Genomic DNA, 22,071 nt, shown 5'->3' with positions numbered 1-22,071 from the left:
GTTAGTATCATAGCAACCAGCTTTGGGAGATTGACCCAGTACCCGCCTCCAGAGAAGAGGATGGCTTTTTTGTTCTTCCATTTAATAGAGATAAAGACTCTCTCCGGGGCAGAAGCTGGGTGTCTTTGCTTGTAGTCTAGCATAAAGAACTGGGCATTTGCCAAGCGTGGGTCCTGCAGCTTTGACATAACCCATTGCAGAGGCAGCACACGCCAGGCTCACGTGCATCACCCCTTGGGGCAGAAAGGGTTCAGGAAATTGGCACAAACAAGAAGGTCATCGTGCCTGCCGTATCCTCAGTCCCTAACTCAGCAGTTTCTTGTCTTTGTTAGTGGCCATGAAACTGTGAGCGCAAGTAATAATAAACCCTGCCTTTTATGACAAAAATGAGGAGGGGGAGTGATAATTATCAGCATAAAATCCCCACTTCTGACTCCAAGTACCCATGCTCTCCTTGCCCAAGCACTACTTCTGCTGTCCCTGAGCACTTGGAGCAAGGTTAGATCCACCAAGTACACCCTGCTTCAGAAGGCCAAGTCTGTACCAGTATAGTTCAGACATTAGCTGGAAGCCTGAGAGCCCCCATGACAGCCTCGCTTCCGTTCTGCTGGATGTAAACCCAAGGTTTCTCACTACCCCCTCAGGACACCAGCTATAATCTCACGTGTCCCCAACCCTACCTGACTTTTGGCCTACTACCTGGCTCTGCTCCTTGAGATCCATGATGTACTGGAACAACCCACAGAGCTCATGAAAACCACCGTTTTATGTAGGAAAAGAATAGATTTGAAGAGACATAGGCTGGACTCTGGGAGGGTCCCCAACACTGAACTTCCATGTACCGCAAAAAGATGTACTAGCTTGCGGGGTGCATGAATGCCTTTCAACAACCAGGAAGCCCATAGACATTGTATACAGAAGCTTTATCAGGGCCGCTTGTCATGGTCATGAATGATTGCATCATGCTGATGTCATGAGGTGGTCTTTCTGGCCTGGCCAACACACATCTGAGTCATCTCATTACCATAAACCTTCAGACATGGGCTGCAGATCTACAGGTAACAAAAACACTTCATTTACTTAAGAAATTCTTCCATGCGGGCTTCTTTCACAAGGTGTTGAAGAGATCAGATATCAGGCATCATCAGAACAAAAAATCTTACCATATTGAATGAGGGGGGAGTACTGAATGGGGACCCAAAGCCCATTTGTAGGCCACTGGACATCCCCTTAGAGTAGGGTTTCAGGGAGGAGATGAGCCAATCAGAATGCGATGTAGCAATGATGAAAAATACAACTTTCCTCTAGCTCCTAAATGCTTCCCCAACCCCCAACCCCCAACCCCAATATCATGATCCCAATTTCACCTTGCAAGTCTGGCTAGACCAGAGGATGTACACTGATACAGATAGGAACTGGAAACAGGGAATCCATGGTGGATGATCCCTTCAGGACCAGTGGTGTGAATGGAGATACTGGGAGGGTAGAGAGAGGGTGGGTTAGAAAGGGGGAAATGATTGCAAGGATCTACATGTGATCTCCTCCATGGGGGATGGATAACAGAAAAGTGGGTGAAGGGAGACGTCGGACAGGGAAAGATATGACAAAATAATAATTTATAAATTATCAAGGGTTCATGAGGAAGGGGGAAGCATGGAGGGAGGGGAAAAATGAGGACTTGATGCCAGGGCCTTAAGTGGAGAGCGAATGTTTTGAGAATGATGAGGGCGATGAATGTACAAATGTGCTTTACACAATTGATGCATGTATGGATTGTGATAAGAGTTGTATGAGCCCCTAATAAAACGATTAAAAAGAAGAAGAAAGAAATTCTAAGGGTTTTGAGTTCCCACTCAGGAGCCAAGGACAAAGGTCCAAGTATTGTAGTACAGTTACATTCTGTGCTGCATAGCGTGGCAAGGCAGCTTGTGAGCACACTAAGCAGGGCACAGTCGCAGACGTTGAGTTTCTGCCAGGTTTGCTGCAACACTGATGGGCTGAAGAGCATTATGCCAAGTGAAGAGAAGAAACTCCCAAACCACTAACGCACTCCCATCGAGTGATGGCAGCTTGTAGCAACCTCACAGGACACAGTAGAAGTGCCCTGTAGGTTTCTGAGACTGTAACTGTTTGCAGAAGTAGGGGCCCCACCCCCCGGGTCTTTCTCCTGTGGAGTGCCTGCTGATTTGGAGCTGCAGACACTGTGGGTCAAAGCCGATGCATAATCACTTCACCACCAGGATACAAGAGACTACAAGATTCCATTTCCAGGCAATGCCCAGGACAAGGCAATGGAGAGAAAGCAGAGCAGAGGTTCCCTTGGTCTGGGAATGGGAACTGTCTGCAAATAGGCATTAGGAAACATTCAGAGTCATAGAAATGGTCTAAACTACTATGTGGTGATATTTGCACATATTTAGGTTTACTTAGGAACCTGGGGTTAAGAACTTGGCTGTTAACTGAAAAGTTGGTGGTTCAAACCCACCAGTCCCTCTGTAGGAGAAAGAGTAAAGCCTTAGAAATCCTATGGGGCAGTTCTACTCAGGTTGATGAGTGAAAATCAACTCAAAGCAATAGGTGTGAATTTAATAAAAACAATAGAGTTGTACCCTTACAGTGGGAGCAATTTATGGGATATGCATTATACCTCATAAAACTGTTAACCATCACTTGTCAATGTTCCTACTGTGGTGGCTTGTGTGTGACTGTGGTGCTGGAACTATGTCACCTGTGCTTCAAATACCTGCAGGGTCACTTACCTAGGCAGGTTTCAGCAGAGCTTCCAGACCACGACAGACTAGGAAGAGATCTACTTCTGAAAAAAAAAACAATTGTCAATGGAAGTTGTCTGGATGGTGGCAGAACATTGTCCGATGCAGCACTGGGAGATATGGCCTCTGGTTGGAAGACACTCAAAATATGACTTAGGAAGAGTGGCCTCAAAACAGAGTGGAATTTCATGATACAGATGTAGTAAAGCTTTCTGTGCCCTTTCTGATGTGTCATGACTAAAACTAAGATGAAACAGGAGACATGGCAGAAGGACTATCAGTGCTCTTGTCAGGTGAATCTTGGCTGACAGCAGAGAACACAGCAAAGACATTTACCTGTGTTTTATTGACTATGCAAAGGTGTTGGAGCAGAGCATACATATTTCAGACCATATTTCCAAGAATAGGAATTCCAGAGTATTTAAATATGCTCACGTGGAACCTAATCATAGATCATGAGCCAGTTATTCAAACAGAACCAGGGGATACTGCATGGAATAAAGTCAGAAAAGGGGTGCATCAGGATTGAATGTCTTCATCATACTGATTCAATCTGGATGCTGAAAAAATAGCCCAAGAAGCTGGACTATATGAAGAACAAAATCAGCAGCAGAATCGGAGGAAGACTCGATTTGGTTTACAACTCAATATAAAAAATGCAAAAACTCTTATGTGGCCATCTAGGTAGACTAGAGAAACAAAATTTATAGACATTTACATATGTTTAAGAAAGAGTTTTATATACAAGAGCAGTTGAATATTGAGAAAACATCCCAGCCCAGTCCAGATCAAGTCCGTAAGTCCGATATTAGCCCATATGTCCGATACCAATCTGAAAGTCCTCTTTGGACTCATGAAGCACTTGCGATGACACCAAATGCAGGAAGATCACAGGCAAGTGGGTTGGAAGTCTTGTAAATCCAGTGGCGTAAGCATCTCACTATTGGCAGGAGTCTCCACATGGTTCCTTCAGCTCTAAACTCTGAGTGCTTTAGAGTAGCTTCATGTGGCTTCTCAGAAATGTCTTGCAAGGAGTGAGCAGAGAGAGTGTCACCTGCCTCCAAGGAGGATTAAATACAAGAGTTCCCAGAATCCTCAAGAGAAGGCAATGCCCACACAGAGGCCTCAATGGCTATCACCTAATTGACAGGCTAGACTCTACCCCTTCACTGTTAATCCTCTCAAATTGACACCAGGTTATGTAACTACCACACCTTACAAATAGACCAGTAAACAAACATCATAATAAATGAAGAAAAATTAAAGGTATTCTAGATTTCATTTTACTTGGATCCATAATCAATGCTCATAGAAACAGCAATTAAGAACTCAACAGCTGATTGCCTTAAGCAAATCTGCTGCAAAAAGTCTTTTTAAAGTGCTCAAAGAAAGATGTCACCTTGGTGACTAAGGTGTTCCTGATTTAAGTCATGGTATTGTCAGTCACCTCATATTCATGTCAAAGTTGGAAGACCAAAGAAGAAATGATGCATTTGAATCATAATGTTGCTATGAGTATTACATACACCATATACTTCCCGACAAATGAACAGACCTGTCTTGGAAGAAATACCACCAAATGGTCCTTAGAATGAAAGACGGTGAGACTTCATCTCATGTACTTTAGACAAGTCATTAGGTGGGACCCGTCCCTGGAGAAGAACATCCTGCTTGGTAATGCAGAGGGTCAGCAGCAAAGAGGAAGGCCTTCTACCAGACAGACTGACACAGTGCCTACCAGAGTGAGCTCAAACAGAGGAACACTCACGAGGACGAGGCAGGACCGCGCAGGCAGCATTTCTGCTGTACATATGGCCTTATGAGGCACAACGGACTCAACAGCACCTCATAATAAGAACAACCTTTTAACAAACACAAGAAGTCTGCATCGTGCTCAATAGAGTAGGTACCATTAGCACGACCAGCCATAGCAAGGGCTGGCAAAGCCGTGGGATGACAGACACTCCCCTACCTTGCTGGCGGAAGCACAAGAGGACGCCCCCTTTAGAAAGCCACTTAGCGATGTACTTCAACCCTGTGACCCAGCCAGGCACCTTCCTTCATATTTGCCCTTGAGCAATGAAAACGTGGATCCATGAAAGACCTACATTTGAATGCCTTATGAGAGTTTTATTTGTAATTGTCCTACTATGGCAACTAACCAAATGTTTGGTCAACAAGTAAATAACAAAATTGCGGTATAGTCTACATATGTCTTCATGTATTAATATATGCGCGACATTGATGACTCTCAGACACTGACAAGCAGAGATACAGAGGATGTAACATTATACATTGGGAATGCTGTAGCTGTACAGGTGTTAATAATGTATGATTCCATCACATAAAACTAATCTAATCAGGCAAAACTGATCGACGTGGATAGAGATGAAATCATCGGCTGTGGGGCGTGACCCGGCAAAGGAGGGCTCTGTGAGAACGCTCTGGGGACCCGGAAGGGCCTTGCGTCTTCATCAGAGTAGTGAGGAGACGATACCAAAAGTCACAAGCTGCGTAGTCGGATGTGTAAGCTTTCGTCTTATTTATATTATCTTAATTGTACCTCATTAACATTCTCTGAAAATTGCTTCTGTTGTGGGCAACAAGCACTTTCCATATTAATTAGACTAAAATCCTTAAAAGTTCTATTGATTCTCCCCCTCTTTAATCTTCCAAAGCCAGTGAATTGATTTTCCCTTGGCAATCCCTCTGTTCAGGGCTAACTTCACTACCACTACCTCCTGAAGGTTTGTTGTTTTGATCTGTTTTGCACGGACAACAGCAAAGGGTGACTGAAGAAAAGGAGAAAGAGAAGAAAGAAGAAGGAAACGAAGAAATAAAAAAAATGTTTTGTAGGTGCTGAATAGAAGTATTTCATTTTAAGGCTGTATATTGTGTTACTCTTATTTACAATCAATACCTAGACAGAATGGTGTGGAAAACAACTTGGACTTCAAATCCAGGAAGATTAAGTTCAAGTACATTCTAATCCTATCTCTCATTAAGCAATTTATACTTGGTTAAGCCTCCAAACCACAGTTTCCCCAATATTCACCATGGGCTGCCTAGAGAACAAACAGGAATAGGTCAAGCCAGAATACTCCTTGAAAGCAAGGATGATGAGACTTTTTATCTCATGTACTTTGGACATGTTATCAGGAGAGATCTGTCCCTGGAAAAGGACATCATTCTTGATCAAGTGGAGTGGCCGTGAAAAAGGGAAAGGTGGGATGGATTGGCACAGTGGCCGCAGCAGTGGGCTCCAACATGACCACCCTTGTGAGGAGGGCACAGGCCTGGGCGGTGTCTTGTTCTGTCTCTATGATTCAGAGCCAATTGGACGGCATTTGGCAATAACAACAGTTCAAGGAACGCTGGCTGTACATTGGTCAAGGTTCCACGGCTTAACCGGAGGACAGGTGGTTCAAACCCACCAGTTTCTCAGGAAGACAAACCTGGTGACCTGTTCCCATCAAAATGATAGTGTGGGAGGCACGATGGTGTGGGTCTCCCTGTTTTATAAGGACGCTGTACATTGGAATCAACTTAAGGACACAGATCAGTAACGATATCACTAATAAAGCAGCCACACAAAAATAAGTCCATTTCTAGCCTTTCAGCGTTCTCACTCATGTATATGATACAACTATTACAAAGCGGGTGCTGTAACAGAAGTAATGAGCATGCTGTAGGAGAACTGAAGGGAAACATGTAACCCAGCGTGGGTTATGGTCTGGGTTGAGATAGGTTGAAGTCTTGTGGAAACTTCTGGGAAAAGCCATGAATGGCTGCTGTCACCTTTGTAGGAGGAAAAGAGAAAGCAAAGCCTCCTGCTGGGTCCAGAGATGGTCACAGCATTCATGCTGGATTCTCCGTGTTTGCGCTCTCTCAGCTCCCTCTTCCCTTAGCCCAGTCACCTCCCTTTGAGCACTGCATGTTTTTCTGAAAGTAGAAATGTTTTCAGTTAGAAAAAACTGAACTGTAAGCTAAGGAAAAAGTAAAAAAATGGTCAAAATCAGGTTTAAGAGTTTATCTTTTTAACAATCTATACTTCAGTCTATGTTGCCGTAGATAAATCAGAATTGTCAGAAATGTTTTATTTGAGATTTTTTTTAAACGCTTGATTTTACTTGATTTTTTTTTTTTACTGGATTGTCCTTTAGCAAAAGAAGTTTCCAAATAGTTCTTCATTTCAGTAGGAATGGCCAAGAAGATCAAATCCTCAAACTATTTACTTAGATGAACAGAAATATCCTTTTTTTGAAATAATGGATATGCAAGATTTAGCCATTAAAGAGTTAGGGTAAAATGAAAATCCTCTCAGTAATAGTTGAAATCTGAGAAAATCTTTCAAGAAAATTAAACACTTGATCAGAAAGATGGCAAGGTTGGTGGGAAGAGCTGAGATTAAACAGTAGAGTTGTCTGAGAAGAGGCTTCAATTATAAGAAGCAGGCAGTTAATGACATCCTCTCAGGGATCTGCTTTGCCTCAAGGTGTCTCTTTGGGGCAAATGCAATCATTTCATTTTCTTTCAGCTAGGGTGGAAAAAGGTGTGTTAACTTGTGGAAATGGTAAAGAAAAAAATTTAATTGTAAAAACCAGAACCACAGAAGCAGAATTTGTTAATTATGTTCTCTGTTCTATAGAAGAGATAGGGAGGTAGCAAACCAAACTGGGTTCTAATTTTTTTTAATATGCCTGTATCAAATTTCACTTTATAAATCCAAACATGAAAACAAACCAAAAGCGAGATGATGTTGATGCAGACTTATTGCCCTGAAACTAAGTACACCTGCAATTTCAGCCCCTTCAGCCCCTTGGCTCATCGGGGTGCACACATTCTCCAAATAGATCTGTTATTTGACTCCTGTCTTTGTTAGACTGGTCAGATGGTCTTGTGGAAAAAGAACCACTTTCCCATGCTGTATTTCTCCATTGAAAAACTTGGGAATATTTTTCCAGTCAAAAGGGTCGCATCATCATCCATACAACTGCTCAGCTGTATCAATTGTCATCCACGTGCCCAGCGTTGCACCACATACAGGTGGAGTCCCCTTAGGACTCAGGAAGGGGTTCGCTCGGATGGCCTTGTCATATGTGTGTTCTGACAAAAATCAAATACCTCTTTCATTTTAATCATTATTACCTTGTATTATCAGTATCCTTATAAATCTCATCTTTGTGGATTTTGGAAACATTACATATAAACTTAAAGCTATACTTTAATACATCCATATTAAAAAACTCTCATTGAATTCATATCAACTCTTACCTTATACAGACCTGATAGGATATAACAGAACTGCTCCTTTGAGTTTCTGAGACTTCAAACCTTTGTGGAAGCAGCCAGCTTCATAGCTCTCCCCAGAGCATCTGGTGGGTTGGAACCACTGACCTTGTGATTAACAGCTCAAAGTGTAGCCCACTACAATGTATATACTCACAACTCTACATAAGTTTGGCAAAGGATATGTCTACATTTTTCATATACTGCAAGTATATCCATGAATATAATAGTTGTGAAAACTTCTTAGCTATCACACTGGGAATGAATCACTGGGCTTGGGGACATAGGGCCATTGTCCTAGGGCACATCTAAATCAGTTAGCATAATAGTCCACAAAAACAAGGTTCTGCATTCTCCTTTGGTGATTAGTGACTAGGGTGTTAAGACTTGGCTGAATGGCCATCGAGGTGGTTTATGTCAGTTTGAAGGGAAGCAGAGTGAAGAAACCGAAGAAGCATGGACACAATTCACCCAGCAGATGAGTGGGCCACATGGACTGCAGTCTCTGACACCCGAGATCAGGAGGACTAGTTGGTGCTGCTACCACTGCACTGGGGTTACAGCTGGTTCTGGACAGAGTGAGAGAAACAGGTTAGATAGCATTCAAAATCAGTTGCTAGCAAGGGCTTAAATAGGAAATAAACATTTAGAAGAAAATGATGGCGACATATGTACAAATATGTTTGATACAATTGATGTATGGAGCCCCCAATAAAATCTTTTATTAAAAAAACCCTAAAACCCATAGGAAAGTCTAGGTTTATTGGACATTTCTGATAAGACTTCTGGAGCCCCTGAGAGGATGATGCTTAGACACCCTCCAACCCTGGAACTCAACTCATGGCTCAACTTCCTACTAAACAGTAGAAAAGCCTATCAACTGAACCATTACACCAGGGAGAAATATGCTTTTGAAAAAGCATGCATACATAAACATACACAAATCATACAAATGTAGTCCAACGACTGAGGAGAGTTAGATGGCATTGGCATTTGTCAGTTGTGGTCATACCTCTACGTGTGAAAGATTCTGGATCATTAGAATTGTTCCTGGAATGTGGGTGGTGTTTCTAGTCTGAAAATCAATGAGGGTTGTCTCTGATCCTTTTCTTTTTACTTCATATGCAGACTTTTCAGTAACATCTCACTGCTTCACGAGCTGCCTATCAGTCCGAGTGTGGATCCGTATCTTCAAGCAACGGAAGGTCCTGATTTCATTAAGAAAACAAAATTTCCACAGCAATGTTTTGAACAATAAATTATAACATTGAACATCTGTGATCATACGTCTGAGAATAATCATTGCAGCAAGTTACATGCTGTAACATTATATGTTGTTCATATCATTAATGAGAAACCTCATCCAAAAAATGAGGTCATAAGTTTGGTTCATCATAACTCAAGCATATCATAAGTCACAGACTACCTGTACTTCTCATTAATTATTTCATTAAATCCTCATCAAAGCACTAAGGTTCAAAGTATTATTATCCCTACTTTACTGATGACAATCTGATGCTCTGGGAATTCCCCAAGTGAGTAAGCAACAGAGTTCAATTTAAGCCTAGTTTGTAAGGCACTGATTTATCCCCTCTGAAGCCACCCCTGTGATTCCATAGTTCAGCATTTCCTGTGACCAATGGGAAGCCCTGATTGTGTAGTGGTTACAAGCAGGACCACAACCCGACCGGGTCAGCAGTTTGAAACCACCAGCTGCCTCACCGGAGAAAGACAAAGCGCTTTACCCTGTAACGAGGTAGTCTCGGAAATCCATAGGGTTAGTTCTATCTTGTCCTAGAGCAGTGGTTCTCAATGTTCCTAATGCTGCGACCCTTTCATACAGTTCCTCATGTGGTGGTGATCCCCGCCCCCAACCATAAAATTCTTTTTGTTGATACTTAATAACCGTGATTTTGCTACTGTTATGAATTAGGCAACCCCTGTGAAAGGATCGTTCGACTCCCAAAAGGGTCACAACCCCCAGGTTGAGAACCGCTGTGCTATAGGATTGCTATGAGTTGGGATTGACTCAATAGCAGTGAGAGGATAACCCACTTCACCAGTAAAAGGTTGAAGGTTTGAGACCACCCTAAGACTCCTGGGAATTAAACCTGAAAATCACCTGAAAAAATCAGCTACTGCAACCCCAATGGAGCAAACTCCCACCCTGATAGCCGTGGGGTAGCCTTGAGTCAAAACTGACTCAGTGACAACGGATAAGAGCGACGATATTTGTAACAACCAACATTCAGGTTCTGGCCCAGCCCTGCTCGTGTGCAATGTTAGTTTCAGTGCCTGGACAAGCAGTAAAGACTACTGTGTCTGGGACAGAGGCTACAGGAGAGGGTTCAGTGAAGTTCCAGGGGGCATGGGAAACGGGAAGCAAATTTTCTTAGTTTGGTTTTGAGGATCAGTCGGATGCCTTTAGGTTGCAGCCACGGACAGACCAATGCCTGAGCTGGCCTGAGGGAATCACTTGGTCCTGAGCTGATTGCCTATCAAAGTCTTGCCCAACATCATGGGTCACTATAGTGTTTGGCACCTCATAATTCAAGTTCTTTCTAACATTAGTTTTAAGTTCACTATGCTTTGTACTACAGCATACTTCCTTTGTGGTAAATGTTGTTGTTGTGTGGTGAGTATTGCCTTTGAGTCTCTCCAACTCACACAGACCCTCTATGACAGAGAACTGCCTGATTGGCTTTTCTTGGCTGTGATTTTTAGGAGGACAGACCACCAAGTTTTTTCTCCCTTGGACAAAGCTAGAAGGTCCAACTAGTAACCTCTTGATTAGAGGACACGTGCTTAACCTCTGTGCCACCAGCCCTCCTAAGAGTAAATGCTCAAACCAAAAAATATTTCAGCTCATTGTCCCCCACCCCCATGAACTCTTGATAATTTATACTTTTCCCCCCATGTCTTACAGTGACCCATGTCTCCTTTCAGCCACTTTCTGTTGTCTGTCCCCCTGGGAGGGGGTTATATGTCAATCATTGTGATTGGTTCCCCCTTTTTCCCCCTACCTTACCCCTACCCTCCTAGTATTGCTACTCTCATTATTAATCTTGAGGGGTTTATTTGTCCTGGATACCAAGGGCTCAAGTAGAAAGAAAATGTTTTGAAAATGATGATGACAACATATGTACGAAGGTGCATGATCCAATGGTTGACTGTATGGATTATGATAAGAGCTGTATGAGCCCCAAATAAAATTATTTTTAAAAAGTTTCATTGGTGTATTTAGTCAGAATTCTTTGGTTGTAAGAGACAATAGTTCAACCTTTGCTTAAGCAAAATGCATAAAAGTGCTGACAGCAAAGGTGGGGTTGACCTTGGGCAGCGGATCTGGAGGCTGCAGCCCCTGCGGTATTGTCTGTTTCTCCCAGCGAGGCATTGCTGTCTCCAAGGACACCTGCTCAGAGGACCAAAAACAGAGAGAAGAAAGTGGATTTTAATCTCTCTTGCTTCAATTTCAAAGGCCCTAGGAAAGAGTTGTGATTATTCCAACTTAGGCAACCTACAACAACAATAGATAAGCAACTCAGTCACCTTAGAAAGAAAGACAAAAAGCAGTTCCCATGGATTGATTATGACTCCTGGCCACCTGATGTGTTTCCAGATCTTTCTTCCAGGGTAACAACCATCAACAGAGAAGTCTGAACTGTGGTCATCACCCAGGGACTCTTAGCTCACATTCAGCACTGAGACGATGTAAATTTCTTTCCTTTCTTTGAAGGAGTGGTATCGTGCCCTGCCTCAGGTCACCAACACATAAGGAGCATCTATACAATGTGCTGATACGCTGCAGGCAATGGTTCGAGCAGCAGCTCCGACTCCCACAGAGAAGTGCAGTGCAGCCCTTCGTGTCCTTTTCGGAGGCGGCAGAACCGCGCTCAGTGTCTGTCAAGCTGCCAAACTATTATATCCAAACGAAGTGTCCTAGTGAAAAAATATATATATAGAGAGAGATGATATTGGTAAGGATTCCCAGGTATTAGATTAGGAAAGCACACGTTTTGAAAAGCATTGTGGATGCATTGCTGGTTGGCACACATTATTTGTTTGTTCATTCAATCACTCATACTTTACAACTTGTTCTAGAAATAACTTTTTTATGCTTTACTGCTGATAGCTGTTTCTTCCTTTCCCAACACTGACAGTAGTTTCTTTAACCATTCCTTTTTTTCTTTCTTTTTAAATCATTTTATTGGGGGCTCTTATAGCTCTTATCACAATCACTCATCCATTGTGTCAAAGCACAATCCATCCATCCAACCATCCATCCATCCATCCATCCATCCATCCATCCATCCATCCATCCATCCATCCATCCATTGTGTCATCATTTTCAAAACATCTGCCTTCTACTTGAGCCCCTAATATCAGCTTCTCATTCCCTCCCTCATGAACCCTTGATAATTTATAAATTTACAATCCCCTCCCATGTCTTACACCGATCACTGTCTACCTTCACCCAATTTTCTGTTGTCCATCCCCCAGTAAGTGTTTTTTTACTACCGTATTTTTAGCTGTTTGCTCCAAATTAGGTTAAAATTGTTCATAATACTGCAGCTCATATGTATATCTGTTAGATGTGTCAAAGGTATGAGTAGCACTTTTGGCCTATAGAAACAGATGTGGCAAAAATATTCATAATCATGGGCTCTAGAACTACCTGGCCTGGAGAACTAGGTCAAGGTGGGGTTCATTTGATAGAATTAAACCTCTTGGAAGGATCGCCTTGGATAATTGCTGTAAACTTGATTTACTGATTGGTTCATTTGAATGAAATGCGTTCTTTTCTTTTTCTTCTGTGTGTGTGAGGGTGTGAATTAAAATCCCATGTTGATTTTGTAGAGGAGATCAGGTGATTAATTTCACATCAATAGCTTTCCAAGTGTCATTTGTGTTGTCGGTAAAATCTAGTGCTGCCCAGTAAGTTGACACTCATGTTTAATGAGTTGATTAGGGGAATTATGATAAGACGACTTAGCCCTAAGCATCAACTTTCATTTAAAAAAATACCTATAGGTATTTCTAGGGTATGCATTCGCTATCACTGAGCTTCAACTCAGTGATCCACACTTCCTCAGAATGAATAGGGAAGGAGAAAGATGAACGTGGACAATTACTGAGCACTGAGTACTTTACTGGGTTCTGACCATATTTTATCTCACAAAATCATTGTATTGACCTGTGAAACTACTTTCCACTATCCTGCTTGGGAAGAGAAGAAAATTGCGATTTAGAGAGGGTCAGTGACTTCCTAGAGATCCCATAGTTTGAAAGGGCCAGAGCTGGGGTTTGAACCTGCATCTCACCCAGCTCTGAAACCATGTCCTTACCATGACAGATGGAGTATCATCATAATCTTCTTCCCAATGACATCCTTCTTCCAATTAAAGTCTGTGGAAAACCCTGTGACTCTTGTTAAAGAAAACGGCTTTTTAAAATTACAAACACCACACTGCTCAATTCCCTCTTAAGATAACAGAATATGAAGGATCTATTGTAAAAGGTAGGAGAAAGGAGCACCAGATTAAACAAACAAAAAACTCTCCAATAACAGCTATTATTCTGTGGTGGTCAGTGAAAATGTCTTCTCCAATAAGCCCAAAATGAGGAAAATAAAAACAAGGTGCTGAGTGTTCCCGTAAAGCAAAATGAATTCTTTTTATTATCAATGCTATTTGCAGTTGTTTTTATCACCTTAACTCAGTACTCCTTAAGGAATAGCTCCTCGTTTCCCAAACCCACCTGCCCCTAGCATAAAAGCCAAACCCAACATGCTGCTGTCAGGTCAATTCCAGCTCGCTGTGACCCCTGTAGGACAGGCAGACTGGTCACACAGGGTGTTCAAAGCTGTAATCTTTATGGGACCAGAGTGTCTGGTGGCTTTGAACAGCTGACCTTTTAGTAAGCAGTCAAATTCTTTTTTTTTCCCCCCCGAACCAACCCCAAATGTTATTTATTTAATACAATCATCACAGGGTGCAAATGGAGACTTAATTTAAAAAACAAACACAACAGAAATGACACCACAGCTTGAGATAAGAGTTCTACACAGACATCAAGGAGCGGGGTGGAGGGAGGACAGACAGCTACAGAAGAGAAGAGAACACAAGGACAGGGAAGGTCAGGGCTCTTGGCTGGAGACTTGCTTTGAGTAGGTTTCCTGCAGGTATTTCTTAAAGGCTGTGGGGTTTTACCAGAGTTTCGCAGCATGTGTGTTCAAAAGGCTGTCGATGTTGGGCTCTCCCAGCAGGCTCTGGATGGAGAGGAGAATCGTCCTGACGTCATACAGGGCAGACCACTTGTCCTTCAGGATGTCCAGGCAGATGTTACCCTGAGTGTCCACGTTGGGGCGGTAGCAGGGGGTGAGGAACTTCACTGTGGGCCCATTGTCACACACTGGGGAGCTCCAGGGAGAGCTGATACCTCAGGTCTTCAGAGACGGTACCAGCTGCTCCGTGGATGGTCCCTATCCACTTGAAAAGGTTGTCTGATTCCGGGAAGGCAGAGATTCCTTTGTCGCCAGACATCATGAGGGTCATCAGCTCCTGTTGTAGCCTCTTGCCCACGGAACCCCGGGCTGCGCCCCCGCTGGGCTCGGCTTCTTTCCCGGCGGGCGGCTAAGACAGTGGCTGTGGCTGGGTCGTGGTTTTGGGAGGCCATTCGCCCGTTGTTGGCAGACGGGATCTCCGGAGACTGGAAGGCAACTGCCAGTAGCCAAATTCTTAATAACACCACCAGGACTTTGTATTCAATTGTCCAGTCTGAAATTTTATATAAATGGAATCATACAATATTTGTCTTTTGTCTGACTTACTTAATTCAGCATAATGCCTGCAAAGTTCATCCCTTATCGTTATGTATCAAAACATCAGTTCTCTTTGTCATCTAATAATATTTTATTTCTATGCATTATAATTTGTTTATCCACTCATCTGTCTTACATTTGCCGCCCCTTGGCTACTGTGAATAGTGCTGCGATGAACACTGATGAACACGTATCTGTTTGAATCTTTGCTTTCAGTTCTTGGGGTGCATCTGTAGCAGTGGAATTGTCAAGTCAAAGGTAGTTCTAGGTTTAACTGTTTGAGGAACTAGTCATTTATTTTTCTTGTACTGATTGGACAACAGTCTGCTTGCTTCCCCCCTCACTCCACCAGCCCATCGAGCTTCCCCTCTTCGCTCCCAAATTTGGCTGCTTTCGGGCCTGCTAGTGTAATGTATGCTATTTCTTTTAGTGCTAAGAAATTTTGTCTATTTTTCTTCCAAGATTTTCCCTTCTCTTCTTGTTGTTGCTTCTAAAGTCTGATCAACTCTGATGAAATTTCAAAATGTCTATAATTGTAACTGCAGCCTGAACGGGCGAGGCTTTTGCAAACAGGGAGATGTTGACAATACAATTACTCTGAACTCTTTTCTCTGAAAAGAGTGAAAATGCCGCCTGCGGAGGGGATCTCTCAGCAAACAATGATTCCGAATTACACACCATCCTGATGATAAAAGCCGAATCAACTCCACAGTGTGTTAGCTCCTTTGTGGAAAATGACTTTCTGATATCACAAGAATGGATTGAAGAGAATGGAAGTGTAATTATTCTTGCACCTTATGCAAAGACCTCTCGGGAAAATAGCAAAAGAAAAATGTCTAAGTTTTTTTTAGTAAGCTTCTGGAAAGAAGAAACTTAGGTACAGGCATTCATTCCTACAGTGTAATTTTAGAATTTCCATCCCCCAACCATCTCCCTGCCAACCTCTAACAAAACAGCTCAGGGAACTGCAGCCAGACGGACTTCCAGTGGGTTTTGCCTTTGCAGGAGTGACTTTCCACGGACACTGTCCAGGGCCCCAGGACTCCCCGACCTGGCCTCACTATCTCTCTCTTTGTCCTCGCCAACCATGCCCTTCCCTTCCCTCTTTGTGTCTTCTCCCAACCCACTCAATCAGACTTTTGTAGGTTATTCTTAATACAGTGATAGAAAACTCACAGTCAAAAAACATTGGTAATACAAACTTGGTAACAACCCAGATGTTGCCTGGGTTGACCCTTGATCATGCTTGACAGTGCTTCTCCATGCCCCATAGTCAGGAATTTTCCATCCTGTTCAACCTCTTTCCTAGTGAACCCAGGCTGACATTGACATCTCAACTTTTTCCTCCCTACTCGTCCTCCATCCTCGGTTATTGTCATTGAGTGTCTCCGAAGTCATTCAGACTCACAGTGACTCCGTGTGACAGAAGAGAACTGTCCCATTGGGCTTTTTTAGGCTTCATCTTACAGGAGCAGATGGCTGTCTTTCTTTCACAGGGCAAATGAGTGTTAACTTTCCGTTAAGGGCTTAGTACTTAACCATTGCTCCACCAAAGAATCTTCCCTCCATCCCTTCACCCTTTGTTGTTGAGTTGATTCTGATATAGCAACCAGACAAGGCAGGTAGAACGGCTCCATAGGTTTCCAAGGCTGGGATCTTTATGGTATAGACAGCCACACCTTTCTCCTGAAGAGCAGCTGGTGGGCTTGAACCACCGACCTATCGAGCACTGGAGCATATAACAGCTGCATCACCTGGGCTGCCAACTCCACCACTTAGTGTAGACCAGTTCCATGTGGTTTCCTACAACCAGTGTTATGCTGGAGCCAGCTCATGCGGTCTGAGACGAGCTTCTTGCCCAAATGTTCAGCAATTCCAGAAATCGGGTGCTGATTTTATAAGGGCATTTAAATAACAATTAAATGCTATTATATTTACCATTAAGTAAGTTACATAAAACAAAGGCAGTAGCTAGTCAAAACCTACCACTTCCTAACTTTTTTACTACGTTTCACTGTTCCCTGTATTCTTAAGATTGCTTCCCTCTATTTTGTTTGATGTATGTTGTGCCTCTGTGTGCCGCTGCTCCCCAGCTCATGTACAGTGGCAGTACACTGGCAGCTTTCAAGCAGACCTGGTGGGGGGATTGGCACCACTCTTACCTCACCCCCCCCACAATCCAATTGTGAATCATTTACTAGAACATGATTGTGCAACACAATGGGAAACCCCAGATAACCCCTCTCGCAGTGTCTGGAGAAGCCACAGTGCCCTCCATGTTGATACCAGTGTACATTCACAGTCTTCAACTTGAACTGAGCCCTAGCACTACGCTGCAAGTGGACTTGGTTTCTCCGATCAGTTCTCTCTTCTACACTCAAGCTGCAATTTATTACTCTTTCTACTTCCCTCCAACATCGAACCTCCCCCTTCTTCCTCCTCACTCTCAGAATTCGCTGAAATTCCCACTTCACAGAGAAAATGGAAGACATCCCAAAAGCACCCCCTTAAGCTCCTGACTCGAAATCTTTGAATGGATTATGCCTCCATCCTGTCTTTTCTTGATATGATCAAGGAGGTGTGTCTACTCTCTGACAAACCCTGAGTCCCAGTCTTTTCCGCCTCTTCAGGAATTTCCCTGTCCTCATGATCCTCTTTTCTTATTTGCTACCTGGTATTTATTCTAAACTATATTTAATTACTAGTTAAATCACTTCTAGGTTGTTTTCTTCATCTTGTATCCTCCACTCTAGACGATCTCCTTCCATTCAATATTTTAACCTTCTCCTGTCAAAGCCAGCACCTTCACGCTCCATGGCTTCTCTCACAGACATGCTGCAGGTGGGTGGCTTTGAAAACCCGAGCCATATGTCCTCACAGTTGAAAAGGGCGTGAGTCCAAATTCAGGGAGACAGCTCTCTGGAGACTGCGGCAGCTCTGATGGAAGGTCTTTTGAATTTTGAGCTTCTGCTCTTGGGCGCTCTTCATGTGGCTTGCCATCTCTCTTCGTCCCGCTTGGCTTGCTTGCTCACTTGCCTTTTCGATCTCTTTCATATCTCAGTCGAGATAAATTTAAGACACACCCTCATTTTCAAACAAACTCATTCTCAAATGGAATTAGAACCACAGGTATGGGAGTTAGGGTGTGTACTATATGTTGTAGGGGTTACAACTCCATCCATAAGAGCAAACAACGTATTCGGTCCTGCACCCTCCTCTAGCTACTGCCTGACTGCTATGCTCTTCCATCTATAGAGACATTTGAAAACACTTGTCCAAGCTTCTTTTTGGTTCGAATTCCTCTTCTCCCACTCTCCTCAACCTGTTGTGAACTGATTGCTCATCCAATCCCACGGACATGCTCTGGCGAAGGTCACCCAGTCTCACTGCACTTGTTTCTCCACCGAGTTTTAACACCATCGACAGAATTCTGATCACTCCCTCTCTGACCTTCTTTCTTCCATTGGTTTCTAAGACCTTCTACTGCTGTTTTCTTAAGTCTGTGTATTTAAAAGGAGATTTGGTATAGTGGTTATACACTGAGCTGCTAACCACAAGGTGAGCAGTTCAAACGCACCACCTGCTCAGTGGGAGAAAGATGAGACTGTACTCTTGTAAAGATTTCAAGTCTCAGAAACCCAAAAGGGGTAACTACTCTGTGCTACGGGGTCCGTATGGAGTTGGTCATTGTCAAGTCAACTTGATAGCAGCGAGCTTGATTTTGTCTTGTAACATCTGTGGCAATAGCACTGATTTGTGTGTGTGTGTAAACTCTTCTCTTTCTTTTGGGGTAAGGATAAAATATAGAAGACCAAATTTCCTTGATAAAAGCTGGTATTCGTTCCTTTCTATATTACTGTTCTCCTTACAATGGTTATTATTAATAGCAAACTGACCACCAGCATTCAGACACATATCTGATGGGAGCCACTACCACCTACTGCCAGAGTTGATTCTGACTCACAGTGACCCTGTATAGAGTTTCTGAAATGATAAATCTTTATGAGAGCAGACAACCTCATGTTTCTTCTACAGAGGGCCGGGGCATGGGGGTGGGGGTGGGGTTGAACTGCTGGTGTGTTAGCAGTCCAACACCTAACCAGCCCCTAGAGCCACCAGGATGGATGGGGTAGAATCCTACAATGTGTCTCTATTATTAGAAAGTAATGGAAACAAGAGAGGAAACCAACATTTATTGAGTCTAATTAACAGTAAACAATATGATAGATATATTCATATGTGTTATTCCATAGAACTCACAGATAATATTCATGAATACAGAGCTTAGTAGGGAAGTAACAGGTTACAACTCAGGATCAGAATTTACTCAGGATACAGTTCTTTGGTCAAGAAAGCATCTTGCCCATACCCATAAGCAGGTGTCTCTCTGGATCTTGGCCTTTCAGCCTTTCGGCAACAACTTGGCCAGGCAAGTGTTATGGTATTTTTAGTTTTCAGCAAGAGGATTTGTTCAAATAGCTTGTATCCATATTGCTATTATTAAGATAAATTAAGTACTTATTAAGTGATATCTAATGAATATTCCCCAAGTGGACTTGGGAGCTAAACTAAGGCTGCACAGTCAAACCTGCATGTTGCAGAGTGAGGCCCTGCTCACCAGTGCATCGGAACCTGTGCTCGTGTCTGCATCCCTCTCAGGAAAATTCCCCCTCTGGGGCCTCATCCAGGCTTACTGACTACAACTCTGGAAATCAAACCAGAGCTGCATTTCATAAGCCCCACGGCTAATTCCTTTTTATAAAAAATGTTTATCCTTTAAAAATAACCATTTTGTTGACATATCATTCACACATCATGTAAGTCAGCCGTTCAACAACATCAGAGAGAGTTGTGCAAGCACAACCACAGTCGGCGCTGGCGTATTTTCTTCATTCTTCTGCTCACTGCTATTAGCATCTCCTGTCCCTGCAACCCGCCTAGCATAACTCCAAGAAATTATTGATCTAGTTGCTGCCGCTATAATTTTACCTACCTTGCATTTCATATAAAGAGAATCCTCCAAAAAAATAAAAAGAAGTTCAGGACCAGGGGTGTGAGGGGCGAGGATGGAAGAGTAGAGGGTGAGTGGGTTGAAAAGGGGGAACCGATTACAAGGATCCATGTGTGACCTCCTCCCTGGGAGATGGATGGCAGAGAATGGGGTGAAGGGAGACTCTGGATAGGGCAAGATATGACAAAATAACAATCTATAAATTATAAAGGGCTCATGAGGGAGAGGGGCACGGGGAGAGAGGGGGAAAAAAAGAGGACCTGATGCAAAGGGCTTAAGTGGAGAGCAAATGCTTTGAAAATGATTAGGGCAAAGAATGTACAGATGTGCTTTATACAATTGATGTATGTATATGTATGGATTGTGATAAGAGCTGTATGAGCCCCTAATAAAATGTAAAAAATAAAATAAAATAAAAAGAAGAAGGAAGAGGGGGAGGAGAAGGAGATGGTGGTGGAAGAGGAGGTGGTGGTGGCGGTGGTGCAGGAGGAGGAGGAGGAGGCAGAGAAAACAGTGACATTAATAAAATAAAACAGAAAAATCTCATTCCAAAAGAAAGCAGGAAGTAATAAAAACTAGAACAAGTGAAAAATGGGTCAAAAGGGAAATCAAATGGTAAGATGTTAAATTTAAACCAAGCTGTATCTGTAGGGATCCGCTTTCCAGTTCACCCTGTCTGTGGGCAAGACTGTCGACACCCTGTTCAATAGTCTGAGGGACTTCAGGAGAGGTAATCCTTACATGCACTGAAGTTTGAGACAAATGAACTAAAGTGTGGTTCCAAAGTAGCCCTCTTAAGTTCCCAGAAATGCCTCTTTTCTAAAGGCTTCTCACCTGGAATATGCATGAGCAATGCACTTATTTGTAAGAGAGTATTACTCAGCACATCTTCTCATGCAATGCAGTGTTTCTCAACCTTCCTACTGCCAACACCCTTTAATACAGTTCCTCACTGTCCTTTTGCTACTGTTATGAATTAGGCCACCCCTGTGAAAGGGTCATTGGACCCCCAAAGGGGTCGCGACCCACAGGTTGAGAACAGCTGACGTAATGCATTACAGAACACACATATTTATAACAGATTCTACTAACAAACTTAAATCACCATAAGGAGTGTATAGAACTAAATTTTTTAAAAGAATTCTTGACAGCATAACCATAATAAAAATCTAGAAATTGGAAATCCAAATATCACTTGAATGGGGAAACTCAGAGCTTCAAATATAATTTAAATCAGAAGTCTACAACTGCTAGTCAGTATAATCCCTTTAATAGTTGCCAAAACAAATACAAAAATATCTTCTTGATAGATGAAAGCATTTAGTATTCTATTATGTTTTACTAGAATAATAGTTTTCTTTGTTTATTGAATATTAATAATATAGCTTTAACTTTAAAATTTGAGGTCCTACTTAAAAATTTTCATTCATATGACTTCTTCTGATTCCAGTGGGAGATTCAGCTTTGGAAAGAACTGCAAAAAGTAGTAATTTGTTATATCCCAAAAAGTATCCTGCATATACATTTGATAATAAAGATGATGTTATATATACAAATGATGTCCATTTTCCTGAGAGATGGACAGATCAGTGATAAAAACCAAGCACAGAGATGTTCATGGTAAAAGCTGGGAGTCTGTTGTTGTTGTTGTTGTTGTTAGGTGCCATCAGGTCAGTTCTGACTCACAGCGACCCCACGTGCAACAGAACAAAATACCAGCTGGTCCTGTGCCAGGCTCAGCATTGCTCTTATGCTTGAGCCCGTCCTTGCAGCCCCGGTGTCAATCCATCTTACTGAGGGCCTTCCTCCTTTGTCACTGCCCCTCCACTTTACCAAGCATGGTGTCCTGCTCAAGGATTAACCCCTGCTGATAACATGTCCAAAGCACATAAGATGAAAGTTCAACATCTTTGCCTCTAAGGAACATTTTGGCTGTACTTCTTCCAAGACAGGCCTGCTGGTTCTTTTGCTGGCAGCTGATGGTACTTTCAGTATTCGTCATCAACACCATAGTTCAAATGCATCAGTGTCCAAATTTCTCGTACATTTGAGGCAATTGAAATACCATAGCTTGGGTCAGGCCCACCTTAATCTACAAAGTAACATCCTTGCTTTACAATACTTAAAAGAGGTCTTGGGCAGTGTGTCATTTGATCTCTTGACAGTTGCGTCCATGAGCA

At 42.7% G+C, this 22,071-nt stretch overlaps 1 pseudogene; it reads right to left on the bottom strand.

Annotated features, from left to right (window-relative positions):
- Window positions 1–14,044: 14,044 nt before the first annotated feature.
- Window positions 14,045–14,735, bottom strand: LOC142436905 (ubiquitin-conjugating enzyme E2 C pseudogene; annotated as a pseudogene).
- Between the last annotated feature and the right edge of the window lie 7,336 nt (window positions 14,736–22,071).

The sequence above is a fragment of the Tenrec ecaudatus genome, chromosome 1 (assembly GCF_050624435.1).
Source record: "Tenrec ecaudatus isolate mTenEca1 chromosome 1, mTenEca1.hap1, whole genome shotgun sequence".
NCBI lineage: Eukaryota > Metazoa > Chordata > Mammalia > Afrosoricida > Tenrecidae > Tenrec > Tenrec ecaudatus.
The sequence above is the reverse complement of the archived record's forward strand: the minus strand, read 5'-3'. Positions and strand labels throughout refer to the sequence as shown.